The sequence below is a fragment of the Triturus cristatus genome, chromosome 9 (assembly GCF_964204655.1).
Source record: "Triturus cristatus chromosome 9, aTriCri1.1, whole genome shotgun sequence".
Lineage (NCBI taxonomy): Eukaryota > Metazoa > Chordata > Amphibia > Caudata > Salamandridae > Triturus > Triturus cristatus.
This window is the reverse complement of record NC_140592.1, coordinates 177,769,446-177,786,595: the sequence shown is the minus strand read 5'-3', so window position 1 is coordinate 177,786,595 and position 17,150 is coordinate 177,769,446. Positions and strand designations below refer to the sequence as shown.

At 41.0% G+C, this 17,150-nt stretch overlaps 1 long non-coding RNA gene across 1 annotated transcript in view; it reads left to right on the top strand.

Annotated features, from left to right (window-relative positions):
* The window catches only part of LOC146797594 (uncharacterized), a 246,294-nt gene that overhangs the window by 72,514 nt on the left and 156,630 nt on the right, over positions 1–17,150 (top strand). Inside the window, exon 3 of the long non-coding RNA XR_014969014.1 lies at positions 6,387–6,522. This is a non-coding gene — a long non-coding RNA (uncharacterized LOC146797594). The remainder of the gene's footprint in view (positions 1–6,386; positions 6,523–17,150) is intronic.

The window sequence follows — 17,150 nt, the reverse complement described above, 5'->3', positions numbered from 1 at the left end:
GCTGGCTGATGTGACCACTGATTTAATTTTAAAGGCTAGTACTGTTAGGTCGGAGGAGGAAAAGGATAGAACAAGAAACAGCAAGAAGGTTCTGAGAAGTGGGGCAGGAAGAACGTTTGGGAACTGGCAGTCAGTAGGCTCAGTTGTTTGTGTTATTGGTCATAGGAGGCAAGGCTTAGGTTTCCAATTAAGTCGCCATATTAGCTTGATCATTATGGAATATGTAGGGTCCAGGGTGCTGTATTTTTATATGAAGTCCTCTTTACGTTGCCTTATCACTGCACTGTGCTGTCGAGTCCAAAGTAGGGGTAAACATATGCACACTTTTAAGAATACTAGTATTACATTACATAATCAGCATGCTTTGAAACAAAAGAAAAAACATATTAACAGTAAGCAAGACCTAGAAATTGTATGTAATGTTTGGAAGGAATAACATTGGATGTAGTGGTAAGTTATGCAGAAACAGAACTTTTAGGGTGAGCATCGTGTTAGGTAAAGGGGCCTCAGCTTGGTGATGTAGGTGTGAAACTGGACTCATTATCTGTTCTTCCTTTGCAGACAACTTAAATTTGAACAGGGCCCTGCTTGTTCTATAATAATCTAATAATGTATTCATACAAAAGTGCAACCTAAGCATTGAATACACAAATAGTTTAGGCCAGTGGTTCCCAAACTCTTGACTCCTGAGGACCCCCACTGAATCACTACTGGTGTCCGGGGACCCCCAAGCAATTTTTACAATTTAAATTTCAAAAAATTAAAACAATAACTCGCTAAAAATACACAAACAAGTACACACAAAACAAATACTTGCATTACTAGAGCTTTTATTATTTTATCTTGAAAAATATGCAAAAATTAAAACATTTTAATGGGAAGGATGGTGCTGCATCTCGGCGACTAACTTTTCAATGTTTGGTTTTATTTCGGAAAGTTGAATCCTTAGGTCAGATTCTACATTTTGCAAGCGATTTCTGTTCTTATTTTTAAGGTACAGAATGAGGATTATCAACATCATTACACGCATTGATTGCATAATGTGCCATGCAGAAACCATTTTAAAATAAACCATTTTAAAATCAATGCAATAATTTGGAGTGGACTACACTTGCAGCCACACTTTTCATGAAACCAACCCTGACGGCGGGAATAAACCATAATGTCACTGCTACTAGCACACAAGCTGATCACTCGTCACACACGAGAAGAATTATAGAAAGGCTGCTGCTAAATCATAGCTGCCAAGGTTTCAGATTGCGGTGTGTGATATTGTCATAAATACAGTGTAATTATGAGTGACATTTCAGTGACTATGAGTGACACTTGCTCACAAGCAAAATAAAGCAATGAAGATGAGGGAAACATAAATACCAGAAAATACACCAATTTGAGAAACAAGACAGGCTAAGTTAACTGCTTCAAAGCATAAGAAACAATTCATTTATCAGACCACATTAATTCCCAACTTTTTTCTGTCGCGTTTTACTTTTCCAGCCAGAATAGCGTTTTAACCAAATGCATATTACATTTTCGTGCTAGCAGTTAGTCATTTCACTTGTAACACTAAAACACTGAGCTGCCCTGCGCCTGCAGATTTACTGTGTTTCAAATATTCAGATCATGATAATATCACTCTCAACATTCTACAAAAGGAGTGCATGAATATGCCAACATTAAAGTAAACAGACTTTGAGAGCAGCAGCACAATAGCAGTCTGTACACATTGCACTGACTGAGGAGCAAGCAGACAAGTCATAAAGTGCAAATAGGTACAAGTTACCAGGCATACGCAAATGGTCACCAAACCCAGACTGAGTGATCATAAGCTAGAAACAGAACCCTCTCAAACAGATCTAATGAGAAAGGGCAGAATCCGCCAGCAGCTTGACCTGCAGGAACGTCTGAGAGGCCTTTTTTCCAAATCTGTCCTGAATAAAACCTTATTTGTTACTATCCTCAATCTGAGACGAAATTTAAATCAAGCAAGAAAAATGGGGCACGATAAATAGCATCTGTTTTGAGTTTTTGGAGGCTAACATGCAGACTGTGGTACTTTGGTACTATAAATAGCACACTTTTCCCCTGTAAGTTTACGGCAGGTTTGACCGTCCTAAATTTTAAGAAGGGTGCAATATTTAACATACCTGGTAATTACATACTCAGTGAATACCACCCAATCACTGCGCAAACAGGGCTTACCCAGAGGTGGGACGATTCCAGCCAAATTGTAATGTATTTAGTAAGTACCAGAGGCGCAACTGGAGCCAAATTTCGTGGGGGGCAGGGGGCTAAGAAAACATTTCGGGGGGGGGGGCTGAATGTTAAGCAAAAGGCAGAGTGGAGCTGCAGGGTCTATTAGAAGGGGTGAAACAACAGTAAGGCCTCATTAACGTGCAAATAGTCTTTTAAAGACCTGTCAAGTGCTCAGGTGCGGTCGCATCCCAGGCTGACACACACACGACATAGGCAGAGTGGAGCTGATTTGGGGGTGGCTGAATCTAGTTTAAGCAAAAGTCAGAGTGGAGCTGCAGGGGCTCTTAGAAGGGGTGAAACAACAGTAAGGCCTCATTAACGTGCAAATGGTCTTTTAAAGACCTGTGAAGTGCTCGGCTGCGGTCTCATCCCGGGCTGAGGGCTGACACACACGACATAGGCAGAGTGAGGCTGATTTCGGGGGGGGGGGGGTGGCTGAATCTAGTTTAAGCAAAGGGCAGAGTGGAGCTGCACAGGGCCGGCTTTAGTGCTGGTGGCGCCCTGTGCGACAATGTTTGTTGACGCCCCCCCAATGACCACCTCCACCACGGATTCTCTCACCAGCACCCTTTAACAGTGACCAAGTCTCCATAACCACACACTCTCAGATGCATTGAATTAATACGAGTGTAGGCCCGGGTGTCCGAGCACTTTCCATCACACACACATTACACAGAGACAATCAATCATACGTGTGTAAATCAGTGTATAGGAAATATTACATAAGAGCCAAAGGACTGAAAGTGTAGGAGTCACATGTCATCCATACTGGTAGGCAGTATAGTTTAAGAGTGCTTGGTGTGGAGAAGCACAAACTCAGAGTCGAAAAATAAACAGCATAGTTGGGAGTTTTCTTTAATAATAAGAATCGATTTCTAGCCAAATTAACCCTTTTTGCAACATTAATCAATGTTCTAATATTGTATACTTTGCAGTGTGTATGCAGTGCAGGGTGAAAGTTAAAAGCTCACTATTCTATGTTAGGAATTTAAGTTATAAATTGCAAGTAATAAAAGGATGTCTCTTTTGAAAGCAGTAATATTTGATCTGTTTATCATACCCACTCTGTAATCTACTTGGCACACGTTCTTTGCAGCAGGCATATTAACCCTCGTCTGCACTAACTTCACAGAAGACAAAACCTCAACTATACAAAATGCTCATCTCTCTCCAGGAAGATAATTAATCACAGGAGTTTTCTTGACATTTATGTGAGGCCTGGTAATTGCCGGCGGAAATAAACGCTGCAGCAGGTGCTTCTAATCTAAAAAGCATAATAAACTTTCAAACACGGACCCAGGAAGCCAGCGGCCGGTGCGGTGGCACCAGTCGCACCGCCCTAAAGCCCACCGGCCGCTGGCTTCCTGGGTCCATTTTTGAAAGTTTTTTATGCTTTTTAGATTAGAAGCACCTGCTGCAGCGTTTCTTTCCGCCGGCAATTACTAGGCCTCACATAAATGTCGCGTAACACCCATTGTACTCCCGTTGTGTGTGTCGGCCCTCAGCCCGGAATGAGACTTCACCCGAGCACTTCAGAGGTATTTAAAAGCCCATTTGCACGTTATTGAGGCCTTACTGTTTCACCCCTTCTAAGAGCCCCGCGCAGCTGCGGGGCTCTTAGAAGGGGTGAAACAGTAAGGCCTCAATAACGTACAAATGGGCTTTTACATACCTCTGAAGTGCTCGGGTGAAGTCTCATTCCGGGCTGAGGGCCGACACACACAACGGGAGTACAATCGGTGTTGCGCGACTGGTACACCCGGCCTACACACGGCGTCCTAATTCCCCTGGCCTTTGCCCAACAGGATTAAATGTAAACATTTTTAAATTAACTATAAATAGATAAACACTCACGTGCTGTAGTAGTGGTGCCGGAATGCAGGTATTTAGCGAGGCGAAGCGGAGACAGGGCATTGGGCGGCAAAATGCTCCTGGGTTGGCTGCAGACGCGAGAGAAGACGCACTGCCGTGGGAGCGTGTGCGTCTATAAAAAAATAAGCCAATCACCCTTCAGCTTCCCCGGCCTAAGCTGAAATGGTGATTGGCCCGCTTTTTTTTGGTCCCGCCGCCCCTGCGCTGTCATTCACAGTGCTTGTATGCGCTTCAATGCTTCTAAATATTTAAAAATAGCTGACTCGAAGGCACTCCAGTTCGCGGACCCCCTGGGAATGTGTCACAGACCCCTGGGGGTCCGCGGACCACAGTTTGGGAAACGCTGGTTTAGGCTTCAGGTATCATAATAACACGCCATATTTTATGCAGATCTAAGCATGAACACAATGTTGTGCCAAGAGTTTTCAATGACAATTAGTTTAGCATCACAGCTACAGGATTAACATTTTGAATTTTTGAATCTAATTAAACACTAAAGCTCAGAAGAAATGTTTTGCTGCCTAAAATTGTAACAGTGTTATGCGTTGGGCTGGAATGTTTTAGAAAAATGACTATAAATCAAGTGCATGATTTTGAGAGTGAAAGGCATATTGTTATTTTATAACAATCTTCTCTGCTAAAGGTCCAAAACGAAAGTTTTAAAGCTTTTTAGAACGTGGATTTACCCAAAGGCATGCAATAAAATATTAACAATTGGGAAAAGGAAATTGCAGACAACAAGTTTATGATTGTTTTATTTCTGGGCAGACCCAGGGAATCTCAGGAATGTATTCTAGTTTATGGCTGCATCAGTCTGAAAGTATCTTCCGGTCCAGCAGAGGTTGCGCTTATATCAATACAAATTAAAACAAATGTGTACGTGGTGCATTATTTGCAATAAGAATGCCCTTCTGTACAGAAACAGCCAAGGTAAATACAGATTAACTCTTGTTAGCAAACATACAAAATAAAAAGATATATGCCTAAACATGGGTCTCAGTGACCAGGGGCCAGATGTACGACTGTTTTTAGTGGCCACAAACAGAGAATCGGGCCGTTTGGGACTGCTAACACAGCTTTTGTAATGCACTAATCCTATTTTGTGAGTCAATGACCTATTACGGACTCACAAAATAGGGTTTGCGAGTCGCTATTAGGAAGGGGCGTTTCAAGGGCGTCCCTTCCTAATAGCGAGTCGCAGTGGCTTGTATGAATGTTTTGCGACTGGAATGCGATTGCAAAACATTAATATTTTACTGACTCCGTGAAGGAGGTGGTCACCCATTCGCAAACGGAAACGGGTCCCCAAGGTACCCCTTCACCTTTGTGAATGTGGATCCCACGGACAACTGCCTACTCTTAAAGAATGAAAAGGAAGCTTTTCATTTTTCCTTTTTTAAATGCATCCCATTTCTCTTTAAGGAAAATGGGCTACTTTAAAAAAAATAGCTTTATTTAAAAAGCAATCACAGACATGGTGGTCTGCTGACCACAGTAGGCCACTATCCCTTTGATTACAGGCCATTTCCAATGGGTCACAAATTGCGACCTACCTTATGAATAATAATAAGGTAGGTCATTTGCAACCCTATTGGGAATCGCTAAATGTGCCTGAGACACATTAGTACATTTCATTTTGTGAGTTGCTAATTGCAAGTCACTAAAAATTGCAATTTACGAGCCGCAAAATGAAAGTGTTGCATATCTGGCCCTTAATCTGTCTCTTTGCACATGTCCCAAACACAGGTATTGATTAGGTCTGGGCGAAATTTTAATTATTCCGGAAAAATCAGAATAATCACAGTAATTCTGCATTACTATTGTATTGTGAAATTACATGATTATGTCAGTTTGAGTAATTAGGAGTAATTTGAGGCAAAACTCCTACCGCAGGAGCACAGAAACAACGACCTAAGAGAAAGCGAGTGGGTGCTTGCTGCTGCTATTCATGTCCCGTAGCATTTAGTGTTACTTTCTTAGGGCAAAATGCATCCTCTGGCCCATTTTGGACGTCAGGGTACATTTTGTACTAAACAAAAAGTGCTAAATGCTGGATTATGCTTCTCACATAATTACACATAATTACAAGTAATTTTACAGTAATTGCGAGTAATTACGCTAGAGAGAATTACGCCAGTTACGCCCACCCCTACTATTGATGCATTATACAGTTCCTTTCTAGAACTACTTTTATCTTTCTGAGACTGTTCTTTCTTTCAATCTTTCTTTTGTTGATTTATTCTCCATTTGTTTCTTAGTATAAGACCTTTAACCACTATTATCGAACACTGGATAGCGCCAACCATCTATCGTCTTTGGCAGAATTGAAAATTCAAATGTATTCTCTTCACATCGAGAAGACCTCAACCTCATTCTGCTTCGGATGCTGAAAAGGTACAGAATAATAAATGTCAGAAGAGCGGTTCTCATACAGAGCACTCATTTAATTAATCTAAGACCTACTTTCCTGAACAGTTAAAAAAAGCTTCATTCTATGGGAACATTGCATTCTATTATTCACGTTTAAAATATAGTAACAGCTACATTAAGTACATGATCAATATGATTAAAATAGAATACTGCAAAATTGCAAAATAGTGCACACATGCAATCAGTAGTCCAACCTGCTTGTGTTTATGGTACAAGGAATTTTCTTGATCTGGTAGGACTGACTTTTATGGGACAACCTAAGTCCTGTGTCTTTCTAAATATACTACCCCCAACGTTTAAATTGTTTGCATATATGCACAACTAAATATGCATATTTCTTCGTATTGACACAAAGCCTGGAGAGAGCAACTTAGCCTAGTACAACACAATGAGAAGGCAATACAAAATTCTGCACAAAAAGCTTGATAGGGAGATTCTGAATCACCTGAGTGGTTTTTGAGTGGGTGCAAGGAGGTAGGTACAACCTTTGGACGATGATTGACACATTCTTGTCAGATCTTTTTTCAATACTTTTATGAATTGCAGGAGTGAAGCTACAATCCACATTGATGGAGAACGTTTTTTCATTTCTTCACTTTAACCTGGTAATTTTCAAGTCCCTTATGATGATCACTAGATATATCCAGTTTTTCTACTAGCTGCACTGGCAAAGTTTTGTATGTGTATGTGTACTGAATGATGCAGTGTGTGTTTAAGAAGACATTCTCATGGGCAACCAATGTTTATATATTAAGGTAGAAAATAAATGCTTGAATTTCCTTCATAGTGTAGACGCTTTCCTGGATCTGCACTTGCTAAATGTTTCATGAGTATGACTTCTAGGTGACTTGGAGTTAATTTCAGGTACTGACTGGCTATCCATGCTTGGGTGATGGTAATGTCTTTTTAGGTGGTTGAAGTATTTGCTTTGAGATATTTTTTGTACAGTTGTGGGTGTTATGCATGTAGGTGCATCTTGGTTCCATTATTAGTGAGGAGTTTTCTGAATGGTGCTCTAGAGAGAATGAAGATTACTGGGTAGAGAATGGCACACCTGTGGTCTTTAGTAGCTGCAGATATCTTGAGAAGTCCAGTTTGATAAGCTGATGATGATCAGGCAGGAGCACACAAATCAACAAGTGATGTCAGTGAAACCCATTTGCTTCAAAATGGTACTAATGGGGGTTCCAAGACTAACTGTGTCACAAACTGTTGACGCCATAAATGGAACAATAGGGGAGAGTTTGGCCTTGTCTCCTGGGATGAATTTATCATCTAAAATCTTGTTGGTGACTGGTCTATAATGAATCCTGATTGCAAGTGCAATGTTTTATGATCTTACTTGGAGATGGATTGTTGATCACATTTTGATTTGGCATAGGCACTAGCGATCAATTACTTCGCAAATTACCGTATGAAAATACATAATATAACAGAATTCCATTTTTGAAACAAGAACTACAGAGATCAACCAAAATTGTACTCTACCAAGGAGACTGGAGATACAATTTGGCAAGGCCACATTACACTAATGTTTGGTGGATATGGAGTTCCCCTACACCTGCCACATGTCAACCTGGGGCACCAAAAACACAGATGGCATTCTAACCATTAACCTGCATTGGCTGGCATTGCTAACATGTCATGCCATTAAAATTAGGAGTATTTTGGGTGGCATTTTCTTGGCGTGTGAGGTGCAGTTCCAATCTGGAGAACATGTCAACATATATGCTTGATGTTTCATAATTCTACAGTTTCATCCCTTCTGTAACACATAAATGTGTCTGCAGTGAAAGAAGTGGTATAATCTGTCATTTGGAGTTTCAGTGCTTTTTTATTAAAATACCTCTTTATTCTTCCAATTTCAGAGGATTCACTTTGAGAAATAGCAATGGCCAATTCATCAGAGCTGTTTAACATTTGGTATTTCTATGATCAGTAGTCTTAAAGATCTGAAAGGAATACCTCAGCCCTAAAACTATCGCAGTGATTTCATGAATTCAAATCCTTTTGATTCTCTTCAGTGAAAACTATGCAGGTTTAAAAATCCTTTACTTACCACCGTACTTCATCGAAATACTGCTAACAGTTCACAATGGAGCAACCATGCTGCTCAATGACATTAGCCTTAAAGAGCAATTCTCCACCAACCTATGGACCCATTGCAAGCTATTAGAATGAGAGACTGAGGCTGGAGAGATGAAATCAGAGATGATGCCAATTAAGTGTTTGTTGTATCTGGGAGAATGCAAAAACTACAGTTGATGGACAGAATGCAGAACAATGTCATACATTCACCCCAGTACAGAGATCAGGGCCTAAATCCATCATTTTTTTGCTCACCATGCCGTTCCAGTTTGAACCCAGCCATAGGCAAATCAGTCTTGACCCTGTGCCTCATGGGTACAGTCCAGCCTGAACTGCCAAGCCAGGTCCTCCCTGGACTGGAAACAAGCATCCTAGGACCGGTTTCGGGGTTTCACCCCTCTTCAGCCATGATAGCTTGATTCCAGTGGCATGGAGAGCACGGGACCCACGTCTGGGCATACCCTTCCCACTCGGGGTGACATATGCAAAAACAGCAGTTGATGGACAGAACAATGTCATACATTCACCCCAGTACAGAGATCTGGGCCTAAATCCATCGTTTTTTTGCTCACCATGCCGTTCCAGTTTGAACCCAGCCATATGCAAATCAGTCTTGACCCTGTGCCTCATGGGTACAGTCCAGCCCGAACTGCGAAGCCAGGTCCTCCCTGGACTGGAAACAAGCATCCTATGACCGGTTTAGGGGTTTCACCCCTCTTCAGCCAGGATTGCTTGATTCCAGTGGCATGGAGAGCACGGGACCCATGTCTGGGCATACCCTTCCCTCTCGGGGTGACAAATGCAAAAACAACAGTTGATGGACAAAATGCAGAACAATGTCATACATTCACCCCAGTACAGAGATCTGGGCCTAAATCCATCGTTGTTTTGCTCAACATGCCGTTTCAGTTTGAACCCAGCCATATGCAAATAAGTCTTGACCCTGTGCCTCATTGGTACAGTCCAGCCCGAACTGCCAAGCCAGGTCCTCCCTGGACTGGAAAGAAGCATCCTAGGACCGGTTTCGGGGTTTCACCCCTCTTCATCCAGGATTGCTTGATTCCAGTGGCATGGGGAGCACGGGACCCACGTCTGGGCTTACCCTTCTCACTCGGGGTGACAAATGCAAAAACAACAGTTGATGGACAGAATGCAGAACAATGTCATACATTCACCCCTGTACAGAGATCTGGGCCTAAATCCATCATTTTTTTGATTACCATGCCGTTCCAGTTTGAACCCAGCCATATGAAACCGGTCCTAGGATGCTTGATTCCGGTCCAGGGAAGACATGGCTTGGCAGTTCGGGCTGGACTGTTTCCATGAGGCACAGGGTCAAGACTGATTTGTATATGGTCATGTCTGAACTGGGGTGGTGTGGTGAGCAAAAAAACGAAGGATTAAACCCAGATCTGTGACTGGGGTGAATGTTTTGCCAATGTGCAACATTCCGTCCATCATCTTGTGTGTTTTGCTGTTCGCCCTACGTGGGAAGGGTATGCCCAGACGTGGGTCCCGTGCTCACTACGCCACTGGAGTCAAGCTATCCTGGCTGAAGAGGGGTGAAACCCCGAAACCGGTCCTAGGATGCTTGATTCCGGTCCAGGGAAGGCATGACTTGGCAGTTCGGGCTGGACTGTTCCCATGAGGCACAGGGTCAAGACTGATTTGCATATGGCCATGTCTGAAATGGGGTGGCGTGGTGAGCAAAATAACGATGGATTAAACCCAGATCTGTGACTGGGGGTGCATGTTTTGCCAATGTGCAACATACCGTCAATCATCTTGTGTGTTTTTTTGTATCTGGGAGGATGACAGATGAGTTGCAATGTGATGTAGAATTTGACAGTTAATCTGGATGAACGGTGTTCAAAAGAAAAAACAAAGGGGCTTATTTACAAGCCCCTTGCGCCAGAGGTGCGTATCTTTTCCAATGTTAAAAGTTAAGCATTGGCGGCGGAAGGGGCTTGTAAATAATCCCCTAAGGATTTAGAGACTCAGAACCTGGATGGAGATCATGTGGAAGATGGCAAGACAAGTCTCAGTGCTGTGTGTGCTTGTTTGATATGTGATTGTGTACCTGTCAAGAATGAATTAATCAGTTATGAGGCCTGAAGGGAGAGTCTGGTCTGAGTAATGAAGAGTATATGTAGGTTTGTCGGAGTGAACATGCTTGTGATGTCTGATGCTTGTCTCTGTGCTGAAAAAGCATGTGAGAAATGAGGCAAAAGGGTTAGTTGTAGGGTTGGAGTGTGTAGGCTGTGTGTTTTGATGAAAATTAAATGCATGAAAAGCTACAGAGGTATCAAGCTGTTTGATAGGGTAAAGTTTGGATGATGGATAGTGGATGCGTATAGCAAAGGCAAAAACAGAAAGAGGACTCCTAAAACTTACTCACACTGTAATGTATTGGTAGGACAAATATGTGGCACAGCACAACTGGGCCCAAACAAGGCCAACCACAAAAGGTGGTGCACGAGTTGCCCTTTACATTTTTGGCCCCTATCTGCCTAAGTGTGATGCCCAAGTTTTAGTGCCTTGGAAGGAAGGCTGAAGAACACACGGGTAGGCATATGATCCAGTAAAAAACTTAGGAGGCTGCAAGCTCTGATTGGAAGATGGCCATCTCCTAGTCACAAAAGATCAATGAATCATAATCCTTGGAGCCCAGAAACCCCTAAAATGGAGTTGGGGGTTGATTTTTGTCCCAGGATTGATGTCTGTAGGCTACATAGAGCTCACAATGACACACCCAAGAGTGGTGGAAACCAGTGAACTTAAGCAGGGGTTTTATAGTAACTTGGCCTCCACCTAGTCATGCAGTCATCATCCATTGAGTCACATAGACCAGTGTAGATCATGTAGATGGAGTTGCAGTTGACTATCTCACTAGATAGCACTGGATTTACTTCAGTAACTTACAAAGAACTTGTAATGTCACCTTCAGGAGGCATCATGTGATCCAGTGAATGAATAAGGAGTCTGCAGGGGCTGATGGCTGCATCGTAGTCATAGTAAACCCAGGAGTTGTTCTGGGAAGCAAGTGGAATAGCGGGAATTCTTCTGAGGGAGTTCAAATTGTTGAATCAAACTGAACATCTTTTCAATATTCTAAAGGAGGTTCCTAAATACAGCTATGCCATCAGCATATGGCCTTCTTTGTAGTCCCAGGCATTCTGAGGCTGATTTCAATATCACCTTGATTACAGATGTGAGCGGTAACGTGTTCCAAGAAAAGCACAAACATGAGTCAAGTGAGGAAGCAGCATTGACAGGGGGGTCATTCAATACTTATGGATTCTATGTGATTCCCATTAACCAATACCCCAGTAGACAGCCATTAATATAAAGACACAAATAACCAACCTAGTAGTCTGTTGAGGTAAGTTCATAAACTCAAGAGCAGCATCAAAGGGTACTCAGTATACCAGCAGTACCAAGCAGTGAGGAAGAGAACTATAAGGGCACTTGTCATAGAACTGAAAATAAATTAATTGTCTCTGTCAGATAGTGCATTTTAGGGGCAAAGAGATCAATCCAGCCTGGCCTAGAAATATTGTTTCTGATAAGCTGGCCAATCATACAGATAAAAGTTATATCAGAGTTTTATAATTTAAATGTAGTTTTCTGATTGGCCTGCATGCCTGCAGATCTTATTTTTTCTGTTTTAAAATGAAATCAGCCTACTCTGGTGAAATGTACTTGACATACTTATACACTCAGAATAGCATTACATAGAAAGGTTAGTTTGGATACAAGTTCATCTTGAAACATTTTATTTTATTTTATTGAGTAGACTGTTATTCCTCTTTGCTTTTGAGGAGGATAATGACCTGATAGCAGACATACCAATACCTCCTGAATTTTCTAACTATGAGCCAATTTACTAATAAGTAGGTTGCAGATAGTGGTTACAAAATGGGCAAAAATGTCATCTGGCTTTGATTATGGGTTGTGAATTATGTACATATAGGTGGCATCACAAAATCTCCATTTGTAGAAGGTCACACAACACCCTACCTAATATTAACTAGCAGGTGCTATTTCAAATATTTGCAATTGGCTAAAAACATAGGGATGGTGGCCTGCATGGAATAGCAGACCTTCATCCCTACATTCAGATTCCCAAAGGAGAAACATTTTCCCTTTAATTGTGATTTGGAATGAGTTACCCCTTTTGTTAATCACAAAAATAGGTTAGTGCATAGTCAAAAATAGTTTGGGGGTGACCAACCCTGTGATTTTGCGAATAGTAAAGTTTGACATTTCATAATACTATAATACAGCTGGTTCTAAATTCACAAAATAATGATTGTTGCTCACAATTTATACTTTAACACTGGCTGTTTCCTGGAAGCAGTTGTCTTATTTATGTCAAGCTTGAGATTTTTTAAGTAAAAGGTTTTGGCATAAGTCGAGTAATGTTTTACTTATGCCTGTGGATTCTGCTACTAGACTCCCATTTTTCATCAAAACATTTCATAACCATGTTTCAGGTTTTGGGATTTTCAGTTTTTAGGCCAAGGTCCTGCCTCTTTTATTGTCCTATTCAGAGACAATATGAATAGAATTTATTTTGTTTACTACCACCTTTTCCCACATCTAGTTTCTCCCCATAGGAAGTTTGGCTCCCCAATTCTTTCCCTAAAGGAATCAATTACTTTAACGGGTGCACCCGTTCCAGCCCCTGTGAACTGCCTCTTCTGGCTTCCTTTTGCTAGCAAGGTGGAATATAAACAGTTCTCTAATGAAAGCCTTGAATCTTTCTCAAACTATCCCCAGAGGGGAGAAGCCTCCATTAGTATTGCAAAAATATGTAATTGAGGATCGGAAGACATCCGGGTACTCAACTTTAGTAAAAAATCAAGATTTCCTCTAAACATGCTTGATCTCTCTTTAAGCACAGGGAGTGTCTGAATTGTCAAGTATATTGGGAAGTGATCTGAAAGAACCGAGGGTATAAACCTAAAGTCTACAAAAATCAATTGATGCTGGCTAAGAAGAAACCAGTCCTTGATAAACAATGTGGACCAGATTTACTGAACTTTGACACAACACAGCAAGGGAAGTTGCTGTGCTGTTTTGCATCAAGGAGAGAAAGCTGATATGCTGCTGTTCTGCTCTCTAGTAGCCGTAGCACACTTCTCGCTGCTTTATGCCAATGAACACCCTTGCACCATGACGCAAAAGATGCCTGCATTATGGTCAGAATAGTTTTTGTGCAGAAAAGCATATGATCAACCATAAACTACACCTTTGACTGATATACAATGAAGGCTGACTTTTTTAGATTAGGTTTGGCTGCAACACAAAGTCTAGTGGAGGCCAAGAGGTGGCATTGAAAGCAAACAAAAAGTGGAGGCAAAGAAGGTGCTGCCAAAGATCCAAGCAAGGGGTCAAGTCGAACTCCAAACAGGAACAAGTACACCTTTCAGTCGAAGTGTGAATAATTGTTTGATCAAAATAATATGGTGTTAAACTTATCACATAGGGTTTCGAAGAAGGCGTAAATGCATCTGTTCCAGTTAGAATTATCATTCTGCCCCAAATCCACTTTCAATAACACTCAGGCTAGAGAAGATGTGTAAACATTCCTAAGGAAATTGAAACTTCAAAAATCCTTCACAATTCAAGAACACAAAGTTAGTGCAGGAACCTGAGATGATTATGTGGCAAACATCGTTATCACTAATTTGCAGATTGAGGATACTGATAACCTACTAGTACTAGCCGAGTTGCAAGGTGAAGAGTCAGAGGTTAGTCTAGGAAGTATGGATATTATTTTTGCAATTAATAAACTGGGCATACAGACACCACCCAGCACATAGGTTCCAGATGTATAGCACAGTTACAATCATGTGCAATAATCTTGTGAACGCACATATCTTATTACAGAAGCGCTTTTGCTGCAAGTGCATTAAAACTGAGAAAGGGTTTGTGGAAAACCCCTTAATAGGTTTATTGTAGGGTGATTAAATAATCCTGAAAGGATCGATAAACTACACCAAAAGGAAGAAAAGAAAAAACAAGGAGAGGGAAAGTGAGAAGACCTCATGAGAGCATCTAACAGGTTGAGCTGTTACATCCATTAACAAGCAACCTGGATGTTTCATCGTTAGTATTCACGTTTGATAAACAAATAAGGAGAGGAAAAGGAAATTAATTACAAAATAAACTATCAGTGTAGCTACTCTTGCTCTCAAACCTTACTCCTACTTCAGTACATGCCTAGGCAATGGCAGGTGGTGTTGTCGCCTTATACAAAACCACTAAAATGTGTTCATCACTACGCTAAGAGAAGTGCATCTCAATCCTATACTACTAAAAATAAAACATTTTGGACATTTGTGTTAGAAAATAACTCATAGTAATTTCATTAGTTGTGCACCTGCACCAATTACAGCGCCAGACTACAGATAATATTTTAAAATCACCCTTAATAGGTATGTCAACAGGCTTCAGTGCTTGCAGTGAAATAGTTTAACCAGGACAAAACACGTTCTGAGGACTCCCAAATATAACATGTCCTGATCCTTTCAGGACATAGCATACCCACACCTCCATTGGAGCCCCTAAAATTAGAATTTATAACAAGGAGGAAAGCCATGCATCATTCTCTCAGAATGTAGATGCGGCATCTCACTCAACAACTACACTTCAATTAAACTATCATAACTATGAAATCAGCAAAATTTACAAAAGTAATGAATGCAAACATATGCTCATTATGACAGACTTAAACACAGGCAAGAATTAGCAAAAGACACTCAAACATGTATTGTATTGTATTGTAATTGCATTTATATAGCGCTTACTATCCCTGACGAGGTGTCAAAGTGCTTTTTTTGGTGAGTAGCACGCTACTACGGAACCCAAGAAGGATTAGTTTTGAATCAGTATAGAGAAATATGAAAGAAATGTGAGTGGTGGATAGGTTAGTCAGTTATTTGGATTCAGAAGGATAGCGGAGGGATAGAAAAGGGAAAAAGGTTTGCATTCATATAGAGCGTGTTACCCCTGTTGGTGTGTTGAAGTGCTTTCTTGGCGAGTAGCACGCTACTCCGGAACCCATTAAAGGATTAGTGTTGAATTAGTATCGTGAAATATGAAAAGTAATTTTAGTGGTGGATGATATGTTAGTTGGTTATTTCTGTTAGATGGGGAGATAAGCAAACATCTCCTACCTCTTATTGGACAATCTGAGGTATGAAGGGAAAAACATCACCCTTGTACGAATATGCGAAGTTGCAACGAATGCGCTACAACGCATTCCATTACAATGCGTTGTTACATCTCAAACCATTACAATGCAAGTCATTACAACGACTTGCTGTTGAGGGCACTGGATGTTGGAATAGTAGAATTTACAATTCCAACTCCAGTGTGTGCAACAGTAGGGAAGATGTTGGATTTTAAATCCAACACCATCTGTCCCCTACAGCAAGTTGTTGTAACGACTTGCTTTGTAATGGTTTGCAATGTACCAATACGGTCGTTGTAACTACCACGTTGTAATGGAATGCATTGTAGCGCCTTCTTTCTAAACAATGTCTCCCCCTTGGACACATAGAATAAGATTCCCTCATGTCCAAGCACAGCACAGCACCATTTAACAAAATAACTCAAAGATGTCTATTACATGGAAGGATACGCTATTTTACTTATCACTTTTATTGGTCAATCACATAAAAAATATATAGAGTGAACAAAATCTACCTGCTTCAGACAAAGTGAGATACCTCCTGTTCCGCGTTCAGCGTGGCACTACCATAACTTTCTGATTCTGTTATTAAAAAAGTAATAATGCAGAACACATGGTTCCAATTAATACATATATTATGCTACGAGAATCCATTACACCCAGGCCAAACTCAGTGGCTTTCCTACTTTGTATGACCCAAGAAGGCTGTTGTAAAGCTACCACAACTTTGGAAGCACGGGAAGGATCAACAGGCGTGGTTTTTAAAAGATGGCTTTATAATATAACCTATATCCATATACCTCAAGAATGTGTATCTGGTTGCAAACAGGCAAGGGTGAAATTTCTTTGTAATCTTGCATTATTTCCAGCATTTCACATTACCATTGTTACATGTAATGCACAAGGTTATGCCATTATGCCACTTCATGTAAACACAATTTAGTTCAGGTAAAAATCCTATTGCAAGAACATGGAACAATTGGAATACATGAAATGCTTTGTCACATCCATTTTGGGGGTTAGGTGTCAAATGATTATTTCGTGCACTTTGATCCTATTACAAGAAAATTGGCTCCCTGTATGTTTCTTCATAAATGGTTTGAAAACTATTTTTACAGAAGCAACCCCATCAAGGGCAGGGAGAGCCAGTGGAGGCCTTGCAGTATTATCTGCGGTGACCTCCCCCTTGACTTTAAAGAAGTTTTATACAAAATAACAATTTTTCCAGTTTTTATATTTCTCCGTCAAAGGGAAGCCGCACTCCATTGTGGTGATTAACTTCTACAATAACATTTTTGATAAA